This window comes from Harpia harpyja, chromosome 8, assembly GCF_026419915.1.
Source record: "Harpia harpyja isolate bHarHar1 chromosome 8, bHarHar1 primary haplotype, whole genome shotgun sequence".
Classification (NCBI taxonomy): domain Eukaryota; kingdom Metazoa; phylum Chordata; class Aves; order Accipitriformes; family Accipitridae; genus Harpia; species Harpia harpyja.
Window position 1 is genome coordinate 42,786,184 of NC_068947.1, and position 17,543 is coordinate 42,803,726.

At 39.5% G+C, this 17,543-nt stretch overlaps 1 long non-coding RNA gene across 1 annotated transcript in view; it reads left to right on the forward strand.

Annotated features, from left to right (window-relative positions):
- LOC128144933 (uncharacterized) overlaps positions 1-17,543 on the forward strand; it is a 95,787-nt gene that overhangs the window by 47,804 nt on the left and 30,440 nt on the right. The window lies entirely within an intron of this gene.

Sequence of the window (17,543 nt, forward strand, 5' to 3'; positions counted from 1 at the left end):
CTGCAAAATTCAGATATCATTATGGCTTAATATATATTTCTGCTCAACCTATAGCCTATTATCACAATTGAAAAGGCTCCTATTGATTTGGCAGGACTTTGAACCAAATGTGCTGAAGACTTTATTCCTATGTAAAACTGTATGTATTCTATGTACATTCATAAAGCACTGTTTACAGCCGGGTCCTACCTACATCAAGACCCTTATTCACAAGAACACACAATGAAAACATTTGTAATTTTTCTAGCTTTATGTCCTTCTGGTGCCAGAACTCATAAAAATGGTACAAATCTTTTTTTTTTTTTAATAAGCAAAGAGAGTTCATTTTTATTTGTGTCCACTCTCCCTGTAATAAAGCAATGTTTGAAACAGTACAAAACCAAAATGGGCATGCGAAAGGTCACCAAATCTGCAAAATTTTAGTTCAAAATGTGTTTCCTTGGAAATTTATGAGCAGATCAAAACAAGGTGTCAGAATGACAATACGTGTGGGCCATTAACTTTCAGTATAGTAATGGTGCTCTAGCTAGAATTATATCTCATTTTTCAGTAGTTCATGTAAGCCTTGGCACTTTAAATAATTAAATCACAAAATGAAGAAACTAAGGTGGATGTGATTTTGACCTACATAAAAAAAATCATTTCTTTTATACAACATGAGTATGTCAGTGAGCAATCAGATAAGCACAGCTCAGTCTGTTCTCAGTGCACGCGGTGTGTTCATACACGCACTGAGAGCAACATCGAACTCTGTGTCTTTTTAACAGATGTGATCTGGAGCCAAGATCCTGAGTAATGCAGGTGCAACTGGAATATCCAGTGATGAATTGGCCACATGTATACGGATTGCCAGAACCTAATATTGGCAAGAGGAAAGAAGAGGTCCCACCTGCATTCTGTATGACAGGTGCAACTCAGTCTGTTGACTCACAGTAGCAAATGTCGCATCATTATAAACTCTGCCATGTTCTTTGTTCAAAAGAGTCTTCATGTGGTGCTTGCAGGGGAGGAAGGGTGCAGTACACAGGCTTTGGCATTTTCCTTTGTACTAAATACCTTCAATTCTATTCCAGCAAGGGCAGGACGCAAGGGGGTGGGAGGTGAAAGGTCACAGCAAGGTTTTAGATCCCAAAGTGGTGCATGTGGATAAATGGTCTTAAGTCCTGGAATGACCAACTTCCTTTTCTATACGCGTAGGATCATTTTCAGGGATCACAGTCTGGAAATGTCAGGAATCAGTGTTTCAAGGGGGCCTTTTAGGATTCCTTTGTAAGGACAGTGTATAACTAACTGCAGTTGGTGGTCAGATGAGTGGAGCACAAAGCATTAATGAAATGGAGTGATATTAAAAAGCCACTGTCTTGACAACTGTTGTTCATTGAAGGTCAGACTACATGAGGAAGCCTCTAACTTATGGACCATATAGAAATGACTCTGCCTGCTATCACAAGAGTGCAGCGAGACGGGTCCTTACAAGTCCTTCTTGAAGAGTAGTACTTCCATATCATAGAGAAGAGGCATCCCACAGCCCTGTCACTTTTCCACTTTTTCCAGTAGCACTGGCAGGGAATGGAGAAAGAGAAAGACCCATTTCAAAGAAAGTCATATAATTCCCAGAACCTGGGTAGCTCCACATCATTCTCCATCGAGACCACTGCCTCAGACATGTATGTTAACTTGCTGTGTTCTGGTTATATTATTATTATTAATCTTGAAATTCTGGTCTCGTGTCTGGTGGATGATTATATTTTGACCCATAAATTGCCCATTCAGTTCTAGTTTTCTGTGATAAGGCTGTTGAACAGTTGCCAAATTTCATACCAAAGGTGTCTGAACTGTAGTGGTAGATTAAATAATCCCCGCAAACCACATTGCTATAAAGGCTTCTAAAGCATATTAGGACCTTTTAGGGATGAAAAACAATTGTAAACTGCAGTCATGATTATCATACAACACTTAGGTGTTATTGTAACAGAATGAAGAAAAAAAAAAGCTATGGCAACTGACATGATTTTGTGATGTGTTGATCTTTGGTAATAAACACAGCTTCTTTTTCATTTGTGAAGGTACTGAAATAGTGTCTGAATCAAGATTTAGTAAAATTTCATTGTCATCCTCTAGAGGTACTAGCTTGTATTTCTTATTTACATTTAACATTAATAAGGACCCAGAAGCAGAGTAAGTGAGAAATTAGTATCCCACAAGATATTCTAGAGTTTCCAAGTGTGCTTTTTTCCTCAATTACAATGAAAATCTGTTAGACTAGAAATTCTGATCTATTTTATTCTGAAACTCTGAACAGCTTTATTTTAATGATGCTGAAGCAGACTATTATATTAAACCAAAAGTCTTAGGAATAATACATAAATAATATGACACCTTAAAAATTAAAGGTAATAACAAAATAAAATTACATGCTTCCAAATTTTCAAAACACAAGGTTTCAATATGACTGAATCAAAGCAAAAGGTAAAACATGATTCAATTTGATACTTTTCTCTCAATTTTGGGATGAAAATTGGCATGGTCTATTTTAATTCAACATTTCCCAATGTGAAACAGTTGTCTCAAAAACGCTTTTGAGCATATATTATTTGTTAAGAAAACATGTACATTAGAATAAGTCTTTGCTTGGTTCCTTCACTCTAAGTAACAGTGCATGTTTGACTCTGCCTGGCAGTGACTGCAAGGCATTACTTTTGGCAGGTCTTCCTTACAGTAAAGGAGATACCTCTCAATCAAATTTCTGCCGGCTATGTGCCAGTATCAGAAACTCTGCTTGGCTTAGATGCAGGTCTAAATGAATGACCAAGTATTAAATGGATATAGCAACCAAGCTCTTTTCTCATCCTTATGTCTTTTCTTCATACAAAGTTAGTCCTATACAAAGCTAGAGTATGAAATTACAATGTGGTGGTGTACACAACCCTATCTACACTAGGGAAGAAGGAAATGGTTTTGTGGCCTTGCCCGGTCATAAGTTTTGGAAATGCAAGTACCACAGTGAGTGATATTAGTAGAATGAGAGTACAGAATAACGAATAAGAGTACAGATGCATTTTCTTACTAGTAAATCCAGCCTTAAGCTAGGTACTCCAAAATACCTTCTTGTGTAGACATTTTTATGAGCAATAAGAGAGGTAGCTTACTTAGAAATGTGCTTTCTAAGCTGTTTGGCTCTCAAAGCTATTTCAAAAGCTTAATGTCTTTGAAGATGGGTTGAGGTACTTCATTCATATTTGTGACATTAATAAACTTCTCACAGAGAGCTGTTGTGGAATGGCATGTGTTCAAACCCATACTAACTTCCTAACTTGTGCAGTCTACTCTTTAGACCTAGTTCCCTCAGCACAGGGTTGACATAGGGCTACTGGCAATATTATCTTGCGGCTACATGTACACTAATGCTTAACATGCTATCCCTCTGCCAATCTCGAGACAGACTAACATCAAGCAGCTGCCACCAGCAGCTGTGGGCATTCAGCACCTCTGAAAATTAGCTGCAGGGTATCTTAAGTCTGGTATTCCAAAAGTGGTGAATCATAAATAGGAAGCTGCAGTTGAAAATATAGCTGTAGTTCTTGAATTTTTCATAAGAATTACTACAATTAAAGCTTCATGGTAGATAAAAATAAGTGGGAAAAATCAAAAGACTTGCTGTACCCACTTGAAAAGAAGAATTCATGTGAATGATACTCACTCTAATTGTTTCAAGTAACATCTTAAAAGTAATGTTGATGATTTTGAAATAATAAATAAGATTAGTAAATTACCAGTTAAGTGAAGCCACAGTGCAAGGTCAACAGCTAGTGTGGCATCACACTAAACATCAAAATGAGCAAATTTGTAGGTTAATAGTTTGATAAACCTACTGGGGGTTTGGCAAGAAAAGCTGAACATCAGTAGTAGTTAAATTCGGATGGAAATATCTGAAGAAAAATGAATGCAGAAAACTAAGAACTGAAATGCCTCATTTACTCAATTTTACCTTACAGTTTCTTACCCAAGATCCCACATGCTTATCACATATTTTACAGCCAAGATATCTGATTCTACTCAATAACACAGTTTAAACAGATAGTGAGACATAGCCCCATTTCTAAATTGATATTGGTACTTAATTTGGTGTCAAATATCATCAAGAGTATTGCTAGTCATATTGCATATCACAAACTATGCCATGCAAGTTTGAAAACAACAGCTCCATGTCTAGGAAACCCCCTTTCCTCCAGTCAAACTTTGTAAATAAGAAGCATTTAAGCTGCCAGAGTCAGTGGGACAACATCCAAATCAGTTCATGTCACTGAGCTGTCTTAAAGCTCCCTGACTTTTCTTCTAAGAACTTCATTGATGTGTCCACATTAGTGGTTTACTTTGGACTGGTTTTGAAGTTAATGTCCTCATTGCCCACATTTAGCAAGCTTTCACATCACGGTCTAGTCTCAAAGTACTCAAAGTGGATTTCTTTTGGATCAAGCTAAACCAGGAGACATGCTCCAGTCATGCTGCAAATGCAGTGGGCTCAGTGCCTGGGGCCAGACTAGGACCAGTTTGAAGTAAAAGCTCTCTGAAGTGCAGCTAGTGCAGATATCAGTTCCTAAGCACCAGCTGTTTCTGTCTACAAATCTTCCCTTATTGGCCTGCATTACTTGATAACGTAGACATAGCTCGTCCATCTGCATTGCTGGCTGGAGATTGCCTGTGAGCCAGGCTGCCTATAATTCCTATGCTGCCTGGCTGCATGCAACGTCAAGACCCTTCTAAGACTTGTTTGCTTCTGCAGGGTTTGCAGAGGATAAAATGAGCTTTGCAATAGCCTTCCCTTGAGCCCACTTTGGATACAAGGCAAGCTGGGCTTCGGGAGGCAGTAGACTTAAGATTGGGAGTCTTTGTTCTGGCTCCACGTGGACTTGCACCAAGTTTTTGGGAGCTATGTGTTCCCCTTGTCCACTGGAGCTGAAGCAAAGAAATGCGAGTGATTGCTGGTTGGCTGGTGCACATCCTGAAAGAGGTGCAAAATACAGTACAGCTGTTCCTCATCTGTGTCTTTCACAGGATGCACAACAACATGGGCTTCAGGGTGGAAGGACTTTCTGGGAATGAATCAGAATGGTTGTGTTGGAAGGGACATTCCTGGAGTTATTCTTCCTGCTCTTCTCATTCCCAAGCCCAGTTTCTTCCTTTTTCACCTTCTTCTTGGAAAGAGTGTTTTGCATTGACTCATAGGTTTTTGTTGTCCCAGAAATGCTGGAGCGTTCTATTTTCTTGTAATAAAAACTTTAATGTCCGTAGCAAGCCTCACCGGTTTTAAGAAATCCATATGGTGTTCTAAAAAATCCATATGGTGTTCCTATATCAGAACTAGCATGTAGAATCCACAGAAAGCATCCACTCAGTGGCTTAAGAATACAGCAAGTCCTCAGTAAATAAACAAATAATACAATTGGCTGTATAGTCAGAGGGAAATGCTGGTGATTCCTCCTCTCTGGGCTTTGTCTGAAGGCAGAGGAAGGCATTTCTCATGCCTGTCACCAGGAAGAATGAGCTTCACAATTCACACTGGTGTTGTGAGTGGGCAAGGTCTCTGTAGGTACCTGGCTAGCAGAGATGATGATTGTGGTGATTGTGTGCAGACTCAGTGCACCTGCTGAACTTCCTTGGATATGCTCCATTCATGTTGTGATTTCTGCTAGCAAACAGATTTCTGGAGAGGTTTTTTTCATATGCTCTTATTGCATCTTTCTGTGACCTGCTGCCTACGAGCAGCTGCTGGACAGTGCAAAAGTTGTGCGCTTGATGAGAAGTGCTTTCTGGGAACTGACTGTTGGGCTTTTTCTGTCACTACAGCCCATATATCAGCAGTGCACATTTAAAACATGGTGGTGGTCTCTTCCTGGTGCCTGTGAATTCTGAAGAACGTGAATTACTGATCTATTTTGCTTATTTTATTTCTTTTAGAACACTAAGTCTTGGTTTCCTTGGGTTTTTATTTTGTAAGATGGTTGCATTAACAGGCTGCACCTCCTCCTCGCAGCCCATGAATGTTAATATTTTCATGTTTATTCTCATATCTCACTTGACTGTCAAAAAAGTAGTATTTAGCAGTACACTTCATTTAGTGCAATGTATTAAAGTAGTACTAGCTCAGAATAAATACACTATGCCTCTCATGATTGATATGAAATTTAGAAAGGAACCAGATGCTAAAAAGAAAGGAAAGAAAGGAAAGGAAAGGGGGAAAAAAAAAAAAAAAAGAGAAGAAGCAAATAGCCATGGACACCCAGAAGCCAGATTGATGCAAATTGGTGTAAGCTTCATTGGAACAAAAGGGAAAGAAAGTAATTTTGCATAAATAATACTCCTTCTCCTTGCATGTTCATATTGTTTAGGTGAGTGTTTATGGGAGTGGATGGCGGTGTCTTTCATTTCTTTGGAGAGGGAAGGTTGTGCACATGCTGAAGAAGAACAGAAGATAAAAACCATAAAACAGCCTTAATGGAATATCAGGGCCTCTGCTAGTATTCTCTCAGCCCAAGAAAACTGTAAGCAAATATATCAGAATGAATGCACAGTGTCTGCAACCTTTCTTTCTCCGTTTCTCACAGAATTAGAGAACAGTGGGTTAGGAAGGACCTCAGAAGGTCAGACTGAGAAATCTGCTGCCAAAAATATTTGGTGGTTCCTTCAATGGAGAATTAAAAATAAGCTTAAAAGCGAAGCTGCTCATGCATGATTTGGATGTAATTAAGCATTCCTCACGCTTGTAAGTGTTCCATGTGCTTGCCACTGATACCACAGGACAGGATGTACTGGAGCCCTGACCACTGCAAATCGGTGTTACACCAGTGCTTGTCCCTTTCTTTTTTTTGGAGAGGGAGGTAGCTCAGTAAGGAGAGAAACACCAATGTGGACAATTAGTGGACAACCTAGTTCATTGTGTTTAACTGATTTAGTTCTTTCCAATGGAGTACAGTGCAACATTTACTGCTACACGGCATGCAGAAATTCATTTTGCTTTCTGCCGTCAAAAATAAAATAAATTATTCTTTCTTTGGCTTTTTGACATCGTAGCAGAAAATGACATGATACTAATATAAGTTTCTTAGAAGGAACCTTTACCCATAACATTCTTCCTCAGAAGAACACTGATGGCAAAACCATCACACTATACTTAGACATTTGCTATTGTTTTATTTTGGAATTCACAATAAGTGGGACTCTCAGAAGCACTCTGTGTTGACCTCATTCAAATCCTGCTGGCATTACATGGCTGCAAGGACATGCCACTTTGGAAAAAATCCACCTCGGAATCACTTAAACTGTGTTTCCACATGACAGTAAATCTAATTTTAAGGTGCGCTGTAGAGAATCAAAACGCCATGGCCACAAGACATAAAGCACTGAACCTGTACAATGTCTCCCTGTCAGTCCAAGTTGTTCAAAAATATTAAAGGGGAACCTTTGTTCCAGGAGATTTTATATCAGAAAGGCACTGTTTGTCTGTTCATAGCTGGAATAAAGCTGAAATGCAGCTTGAGACATAAGCCCCATGTTGTTGGGTTGTTCTGGATAGCTGTAGAAATGTGACAGAGTCCTTGCATTGAGTCCTATGAGAACATGGACTCTTAGCTGGGTAGGGATGTACTGTAGTGATCTCTAAGAGCAACCGTGGAGTCAAACCTCTTTACAACAGGAACAAAGACATCTGTTTTCAACACAGTGTATCAAGTTCACCTATTACCTCACCTGTCGAAAGAAGGAGGTCTTCGTAGGTTTATGGCAGTGTCACGTGGGTGAAGGAGTGTCCTTTTGTGATTTCATTTTGGGGCAAAACTGAGAAGAATCACACTGTGACTCCAGTGCTCTGTTGCTGTAGTGTATCTTTAGAATTTAATCTACTTTATTGACTACAAAAGGATCATCTAATGCAGTAGAGTCATGCCAACTGTCAAAAAGTAACCTGAGTAGTCAGTGAGCTAGAGTGTGATCTGCTCCGTTTGTCAACTTTGTGAAGTTAGGGCACTTTCTCGCATTCCCTCTGCCTAGATCCATTGTAATAAATTTGGATTGCATGTCAATTACTGCAATTTATGACTACCCATCTCTCCATTCTGAATATGTATGTGATTTTAATTTAAGGCTTCCTTACTGTACAATATTTATTATCAGTTCTCTGTTTTAACCAGCATTGAGATAACTGCTATTTTACACTCCTCTAATGTCTTCTCTTTTCAAGGTCATCAGTTTCACGACATCGCTGAAAATGAAGTAGGACGTATGGTTCTGTTTAATCAAATTTCATGCTCTGTTGCCTCCTTCTTATGGCCTCTGTGCTAATTGATCAAGTTTTCAATTAAAGTCTTCCATCTTTGTTTTAATTCTTTGTTAAGGTTTTTATTCCATTACATGGTTTCCTGAGATAGAAGTTGTTACAAGTGCAAACTGTCTCTGCCTTTCCAACTGTCTAGTTACAATGATTTAGCTATATAGTTCTTCTCATTCCCCTTTCTTATTATTAAAAACCTCAGTGGACTAGCTTCATCTGCTGGATTTAGACTTACAGTCCAAAAATCTGATTCATCCATCAAGGAGAGATTAGTTTACCTCATGAATTGTCATGGCTAAAAATCTTTCTGTATCTCAGCACCTTCCAGCCATCTTGCTCAGCCACAATTAAGCAAATTGCTGTTCCTAAAGAAATATTGAGATGACTCTCGCTAATAAATGAGGCCACGTCAGGCATGTGCAGAAAACACTGCCTTATGGAGAGGTTTTCCTAATGAGCAGTGATTCTGTTTTCATTCTTTTATTGTGTTTATATGGATCAAGTAAATATTAATATGGCAAATGTATATTGATGCACGGGCTTGATTACTCATTCTGTAGTTTAGAACTCTCTGTTTCAGCCCCTAAGTAGTACTATATCAAATGTGTTTTGAAATCCACTAACATGTTCATTTTTAAAATCAAATAATTTTAAAATCAAATAATCTTTTGAATCAAATGTTTTTTGAAAGGCCGAAGAAAATGTGATGACAGAATCTATATAAATACAACTTTTTTCAGGGAGGTTTTATTCAATTAGAGGCAGTTCTTTTTTTTTTAAATGGTGGTGGGCTTTTTACTTAAGTTCTGATACTTTCAATTCTGATGAAAATATAGACCAGATCATTCTCTGAAAAAATTGTGATGACTGTCAGCAGTCTTAAAAGGTTTACAGTTTAGAGTCATTGCAATACGAAAAATCTCACTTTATGATAATCTTCAAATAAAGCATGAAAGCCTATAAAACATTTTCCATTTCCCTATTTAAGATGCAAAAATGAGTTTGCTTTCCAACCTCAGCTATCTGAATGTTAAAACAGAGCCAGTGTGTTGATAAGATGACTGTAGCAGACCAGTTCCACAGTGGCTGTGCTAGTACATTTTTGTATGCTGTTTTAGTATGAAGTCCTGTAGTTCTTAAACTCTTCCTCCATCATTGTGTTGAAGAGCATGCTACAAACCTTTGTGCTTTGGAAATCTCTGTATCATTTCATGCTGAATATTCAAGCAGTCACCAGGAGGAACCCTGATGTGTCAGGGAGTACTTGAGCCTTGGGAGTCAGGTAGCACAAGGTGAGATCCTGCTTCCATTGCAGGTGGTGCCAAAATTCCTGCTGATTTCAACAAGACCGAGATTTCTTCCTTCCATCCAAGATGAAATCATTCATAGATGAGGGCATTGTCTGTGGCATCAAACTCTGTCAGGGATCCATTTGGTTTCTTTGGGCAAGCCCACTGACCACAATAAACAACACAAGTACCTACATCAGCACAAATACTTTTATTTGTAGAGGCCGTCTTCAGACCTCTGAGGCATTTCTTGAGGGATGGCAAAATCCATCTAGCCTATATGCAGTTTTTGACAGTAGTCAAGTACTGAATACCTAGGGAAGATGTAATAACAGGGCAAGCATACAGTGGTGCTTCCCTGGCATATTCTCCCAGCTTCCAGCAATCCACAGTTTAGCAAATTCCTTGGTTATAAATGTTATTTCTAGGTTTAACAGCCTTGGTGGACTTGCTTCCATGAATTGGCCCTGTTGATTTTTGGACTGGTAAGAATTTACAGTATTTAGAATATCCTTGGGCATGGAATTTCCCAGTTTAACTGTGCTGCTTGAAAAAATGCCTTCTTTTGTTTGTTTTCAGCCTGTCACCTGATAGTTTCATTTGTTGCCTCTACTTCTTGCACTGTGGAAAATCAAAGCAATAATTTCCTAATGATCTTCTCGATGTTATTGATGTTTCTATTCATTTGTGTCACATTTACCCTTGGTTGTCTCTTTTCTCTGCAAAAGAGTCTTAATCTAGTTGTTTCTAGTTTGGACACTGTTCTTTACTGTGTGATACTTTTATCGGTATGTTTTTTCATGCTAGTACAGCCTTTCTGACCAGAAATCCAGAACTGCAGACAGCGTTCAGCTATGGGAACACCATGGGTTTATACAAAGGCATAATTACATTTTCAGCCTGGTTCTGTTTCCTTCCTGATAATTCCTAGCATCCCAGTTGTTTTTCTTGGGCCAACTGGTGTTTTCATGGAACCAGCTGCTGTACCTGGGAGTTCTCATTCCAGAGGTGCAGCAGCTAGTTCAGAGCCTGTCCTTGCACACATCAAGTTAAGTTGTGTCTCCTAGGTGCACCACTGCATATTTGCCAACACTGCATTTCGGCTTTCATTTTATCCTCCACTGTTGTGCCATCTTTCTGTATATCTTTACAGCATCCTTTCACTTCCACCCTTCTGAATAATTTAACATTAAAAAATTTGTCCTCTCACTCTTCCCTCCTTTTTCTGGGACGCTTTTGAATAGGTTTATTAAAAGCCTTTTGAGAGGAAGCTTGTTGAAAGCTTTTTGAAAGTCCTTTCACTGTGCTCTGAAAAGCCTTTGAAAAGGCTTGTACTCTCCATGTACAAAGCCTACATGTAGAACAACCTCAAATGGGTGAACGCTTTTTCCTGAACGTCTCTGTCCTTCGCTTCTCCTCCTCACAACAATATAGGTCAATAATGCCCCTCTTTTGCAAACTATTGTAGGGGTTTGGGGAGTAAAGATCATACAAGTGCTAGCCATTAGTATTTCTTAATTTAGCTGTTTCAATAACATGTTATGTGGTGAATGCTTGAAGGAAGCCATAGGAAGAGCACAAGCTGTTCTTTAATTGTATCTGGCAGCCATAATAATTAATAATTGTAAAGCAAACATTGTCTACATTTGAAGTATGCAACTACTACAGTGAAAGAAGGTTATAATGTCTCTTTGCTTTTAAAAATCCCTCAAAGCCATTATGTTCTTTATTAAGCATATTCTGGAGTATATTTTCTTATGCAGCTGGGCAATTCAAGAAGTACAGAGATGAATACACTGCAGTACACATTTAAATCAAGATTAAAATAAATTCAAAGACAATTCAAATTATTACTAAAGTTAGTAAAGCAAATTCCAGTATCCTTCCCATGGTTATTCAACACTGCTGAGCTTGCAAGAGAAAGATTAAAAAAATCCATCCCCCATCCCAACAAATAAAGAAGGCAACAATAAACCTCTTTTATTGAATGTTTGATTATTTTAAGAAAACCTGCTTGTTTTTTAAAATGAATGCTGTGTTCTGTCTTGACACGGTGAGCCACCACGTGTAAAAAATTTTAAAACAATTTTGTCTGTGAATGCGCACTATAGATTTAAATAACATTTATTCACACTGGATTGTTTTAAGAGGACAGTAGCTCAGCAAGTAGGAAACTACGTGAGCCTCCACTTGCTCTCTGCTGAATTAGACCAAACAAGAGCTGGTCTGGCTTTTCTCATTCCAGCCTGAGTAAAAAGGAGTGTTCAGCTCTTTCAGAAGCAGATTTGGCACCAATCTGATGCGGGAGTCATAACCTGGAGGGTGCTCCCCAGCACCCATTGTCTACCAGACACGGTAAAGCCGGTGCAGGTTGCTTTCAGTCCTACCTTATTTCTTGACTCAGGTTCGCACGTGAGCTGGAAGGTGCTCACTTCTCGTACTGTTCTGAGCCATCCACCCTACAAATCATAAACAAACTCTCCTTGAGTCTTCTTTGCCAACCATTAACATCAATACCAGTTCGGCTGCAGACAGAGCTTGGACAAACTCCTGTTTCCTTCTTGGTTTCACCCCTAAGTCTGCTATCACTCTGCATTCTGTGTCATCTAGATCTTGTAGGCACTGTACTCTGATCATGATTAACCAAAGCCTTAAGGAGAACAGAGGGAATGAAAATGTAAATTATACTGTATCACTAGTACATCTGCAAAATAGGTGGGAAATTCAGTTGGCAAGGAGAGGAAGGAGAATAACGTGTGAAATGTCCAACTGCATATCTCCTTTCCAGACATTATAGTCAATGTCAGTAAATTTTGGTCAACTCAAGACAAATAATTCGTCCAGATCTTGATATGATGGCTTCCTTTAGACTGCTTTAAATTTTTGTTTTCAACAGGCACCTAATTTGCTGTGTGCCAGGTCATGTCTTCCAGACCATGGACTGCATGTACCTGCACAAGGGAGGCTGGAAGGTGGAAGGAGGCACAGGACTCCTTAAGCTGCCACTTTCTGGGTGGAGAGGCTGCCAGCCTCCTGCCTAGGGGAGCACACCGTACTCCGTTCAGTCTAGGGTAGTACTCCAAGGCCTTTTCCTCTGCCGCAGTGCTCCTCAATGTGCACAGATGGATTTATTTTTTGCTAGGAAAGTGGAATTTATTTATTCCTTCCCCTTTCCATTGTGCATGCTTCTCTTACCACCTGAGTTTCCTACCTTCTTTGCAAGCTAATGACACATGGAGAGTCATTAACCTTTCAGTGCCCTTGCGATCTTTAAGGGTTTGGTTGACTGTGGCCAGAGTGCAGTGCCTGGAAGTCTCAGATGATACAGAATGCAGAGGTCTCCGCGTTGTAACACCAAGTTGTAACACCAAGTGCCATTCACACCGGTGACTTTGTACGTGGGTGAGAACTCATATTACTGCTAAGGTTAATGCTCTCATTTAACCAATAAACACATTTAGCACAGGCTACCCTACAGTATCCATTTAAGGTGACTCTTTTAAGCCAATTTGCCACTAGTAAACTAGCAGAAGAAACCATGATTCTCATTAACAGCTGAATGATACACTTGTAATCTCTATTTCAGAAGCTGCTGTGGGAAACAGCCTCATAGCTTGCTGTTTCTTCTGCAATCCAGCTGGCTTGCACTAAGCTGATGTTTGCTGTATTAAAAGCCTAAAATTGCTATTCTTAAATTTAGGTTTTATTGAATTTAATCATTCTATTTTTAAAACTGCACTGCAGTTAATGATCCAAACAGATCAATATTTATAACCGGAGTTGTGCAAACTAAATACATTAATAAGTAAAATAGATGTACTTTCGCATAAAACTTAATTAATCTGATGTGAATTGTAGACATTTTTAATTGGAATTATCAGCTAAGGAAAATCAAGTGTTTACCTCTTTCTGCAGAGAAAGAGAAATTCTGGTTATTTCTGAAGAATAGATACCAGATTCTGACCTAGTACTGTTTTTACACAAATGAATTAAGCTCCGTTCCTTCAAACAATACCTTCATTTTAAAGAAGTGAAAGAGCAAAATTGTGCCTGTAGGCGAGAGTATCAGTGAAGCTGGTCCTTCTGGTAAGGGTTGGCAAAGAATCAGATGAAGGTACAATAACTTTGCTTCCAAAAGCAAGATATTGCACTGTGCATGAGAAAACAAGCTGAACCACTCAGAAGAGTTTATTAGCTGAGACTCACGCCCTTGGTGGTTGTGAGTATTTTGGTTCTGGAGTTAGCTAGGTCACCCTTGCCTCTGTATCCTTTGCGTGGTGCTCCTCTGAGCTGTGTAAAAACTACTCCAGGGCAAAATTGCCCTTGATACGTTTGTGTAGTCACCCTCTCCATTAAGATACATCAAAGTCTTCCATAGACATGACAAAAGTGTCAGTAGACTTTGCAGTCTAAAGTAAGTGCATATATGCCATATGCATTTCCTTCTTCATGTGTTTGTGAAGAATATGCCTACCCTTTTGGTTCCATGGACAAGAGTGAATTTCTGTCACCTTTCTATTCCTTCTTTATTTTGGCTCCTGGAATAAATTTGTCTAATCCCTGGGCTGCTTTATTTAGGACAGTGATGACTGGATCCCAGATGGATCCCTGGTTGTCCCAGGCTGTCAGAGCTCTCTCTGTACCTTGGGAAGGGGGAAGACAATTCAGGAACACACAGTGTCAAGTCATCAACGCTGGCTTTATACAGTCAGAAAATCTCCTATCGGGTGTAAAGTGTGCTAGAGAGGAGGATCTGGTTCCATAAATAGGATAGGAATAAAATATCTCTATTCTGTATAACCAGAATTACATAAGACCACAGCTCATTCACTTTTGTGCCCAAGAAAAAAAAAAGTCCTGTTTTTTTCTCCACTTGAGTTGTTAGATCAAGAACCTGACGCTAGTAGATGCCACGTTGTACTTGTCCATAGATACTAGTGGGTCAAGACTGATATTTTTCTAAGTCGCAAGTACAGGTGTCTGTATGGAGAGGTTTCATTTCTTCCTAACTGCATCACATACACTTTGGTCCATGTTAAGTTGGTTCCACACCAAAAAAAAAAAAAAAAAAAAATCCCTTGTCAACAGTGAGTGCTGGCAAGAGATTCCCTCCCTCCTCACCTGTCCCCAAAGTTGGTATTAAAAGTGGTTGAGCTGCTAATGAAGATTAGACAAACCCCTGAGAACACTTCTGAGTATACATTTGTCAAGTAGATTTTAGTCAAGCCTTTTCATGAAGGACCTAACGAGTATGCAGGGACTTTCTGCTGTAACAAAAAAAAAAGTATCTATGCTTGTCTTGTGTCTGCAGACCTATCAGTACCTTTTTCTTTGCAAGAAGGAATATGGACCCCCCCATCTTGTTTTCCTTCAACAATAAAGCAGTGGTAGGTTATTGTCTAATTAAGTTTTAGATTTCCCAGGCAGGAAAAATCCATGCATTCTCAAATTCCCTCTCATCCAACTCAAATTAATTTCTGAAAAACCCATGTCTGAGATGCTGGTGGATGGCTAGACACTGTAAAGCTTTTTGCAGTTCTGAATGGTGCAGCTGGTCTTGTGAATTCAGTTTAGACGATTTTAAAATACCTGAGAATCCCTAGGGAAAGTTGTTTTGCAGTTCAGTAGGTTTGCCGGGGTGGCAGTCCTGCCCAGGTTGCCAAATTCTTGCCTTTTGCTTACTCATGGGAAAAGTGATGGCCATGTGTGAGGAGCAGCACTTGATTTTTCCCCTTACTGGCTAGATAAGCAGTAGTTACGGGCTGAACTCTGCAAAGAACTTCTCCTCCCTGTGTTGAGCTTTGCCTCTAGGACTGTCAGCCCAATGCATTCTGCTGTGTGGCTCGTCTCCATTTCCCAGTCTGAACACGGGAACCAAAAAGTCTGGTCTTGAAATCTTGCAATTTTCAAGACTTCATTTCCAGCTCTCATACTCTTTTCAGAAAAGTCTGACTCTAGAGCTTCCCTGGCTCTGCTTTTAATTCTTTCTTCCCATTGTATTTAAATCCAGAGAGGAACCTGTGGCATCTGTGGATTTCAGTGTGACTCTGACTTAGATGGCAAATGGGACAAGGAGGGACACCATCTCTGTGGTTGGTCCTTCATAACAGTTACTACTTGTTTCTGGAAATGAGGAACAGGTGCAAGAAATGAAGAGCTGTGCAAGGGCCAAAGTCTCCCCGTTTAGTGCAGATTTCTGTGGGAAGTTTGCAAAGACCTGCAAGGTACTGCTCTGTGCGTGGCTGGCTGTCTCCTGGGATTCTTCAGCTATCCAGTGACATGGGAATCTGACCCTGTTGCAAAATTTAGCTTCAGAAATTAAGCTTTTGTGGTTTTGCTTAAGATTCCACCTTCCCTTGTTGCACAGTACCTGATCTTTGTGTAACCCGGTGCTGTATTATTCTCCCCAGCCTACACTCCAACAGCATTTAAAAGAGGTGTGAATTTTCTCTGTTCATCTCTGTGGGATGTGTAATGCCCCACACCTAAAATTCAGCTTACTAACTATTTTGCTCCTGCTCATTTCAGCTAATAGAGCCAGCTAATAAGATTCTTTTAGTGTATATTCCCAATATATGTTACATAGCCTGTGTTAGAGTCTCTGCATAATTGTTTGATGCACTAACAGGTACTGGAAGAGTGGGAGTGAAAGAAGGGTTTAGGAATTTCAGCCTATTTAACAAGCTGGTTTTGCCTTTGCCTGACAAAGAAGGTAAAAGGAGAGGCTATGGCACAACTGCTTCCTGAAGATCAAGCCACCTACCTTCTTCTGGTTTGATTAGACTGATCCAACATTTCAGTTTCTGGCTTCCAAAATTGATTTACCTATTTTTCATACGTGATTCTGCAGCACAGTGGTTGACAGAAAATACATTATGCTGAAAACCTGAAGTTTACTCCATTTCACGGTAAAATAAAGAGAGAGCAGGTGACTAATTAGAGGCCCTTTCTAAGAATATTTTTTAGAAGATGCCACAAATGTCACTGTTGCTCCCAGAAGGGTCTTCTCCCAGAATTTAAGTCCAAAGACTTGGAGACACTGCCTGCATTTCCCATAATGTAAAAACCTGTAGGTTTGTGTTGCCATATTACACATTGGTTTTGACTTTGACTCCCTCAGGTGTGGTAATGAATAAATACACTAATACAAAAAAATAATGATTACTGCTGCCCATGGCTGTTGTGTATGGGCGTACTCTTGTTGCTACAACCAAAATAAATCTTAACTAACTCTTATGCTCGATGTTAACACTCACAAAACCCCAGGACCCCACAGACTTTTTACAAGTGAAGGAAGGCCCGGTTTGCTATTTCCATCTCTTTTTTTTTTTCTAGAGATACCCAACCCAAGAATCAATTGGGTTTTAAGTGAGTTAGGTTCCAACATCACCACACCAGTAGCAGTAGAGTTTCTTGACATGTGAAGATGCAAACTTTCTTTCTAATTTGAAGTCTTTCCTTGTATGCAAGGAATTCTCAGATGTCCAAATTGAGGAAAAGGGTTGGAGTATACTGTCTACACCTACCAAGAATTTCTTACTTTCCGTCAGTGTACAGAGCTGAAATAAGAAGTCTTCGGAGCTCACCTGATTCAGCTCCAGTTGACTGGTAGCCTGAGTAAATGAAGTGATTTCACCCCAGGAGGTCTTAGGAGATTAATTTGATTTAATCACCATTGTAAGGATTTCTGAGGACGCGTACAGCCCATATTCTTTTTACATCACCTCTGATCGTAATCTCCAGGAGAATGAGAAAAATTTGTATTTTATTGTCTTACTTCTATCATGATTTGAGTGATTGAGAATGCAGAGCATGCCTTTGCTTTTGTCTTTTCTTGCTTGGAAATTCCCTTTGTAATCAGATGCTTACTCTCATTGACTGTAATGGAAGGAAAACAGTCCTTGGTACACAAGAAAGGACTAATGAGA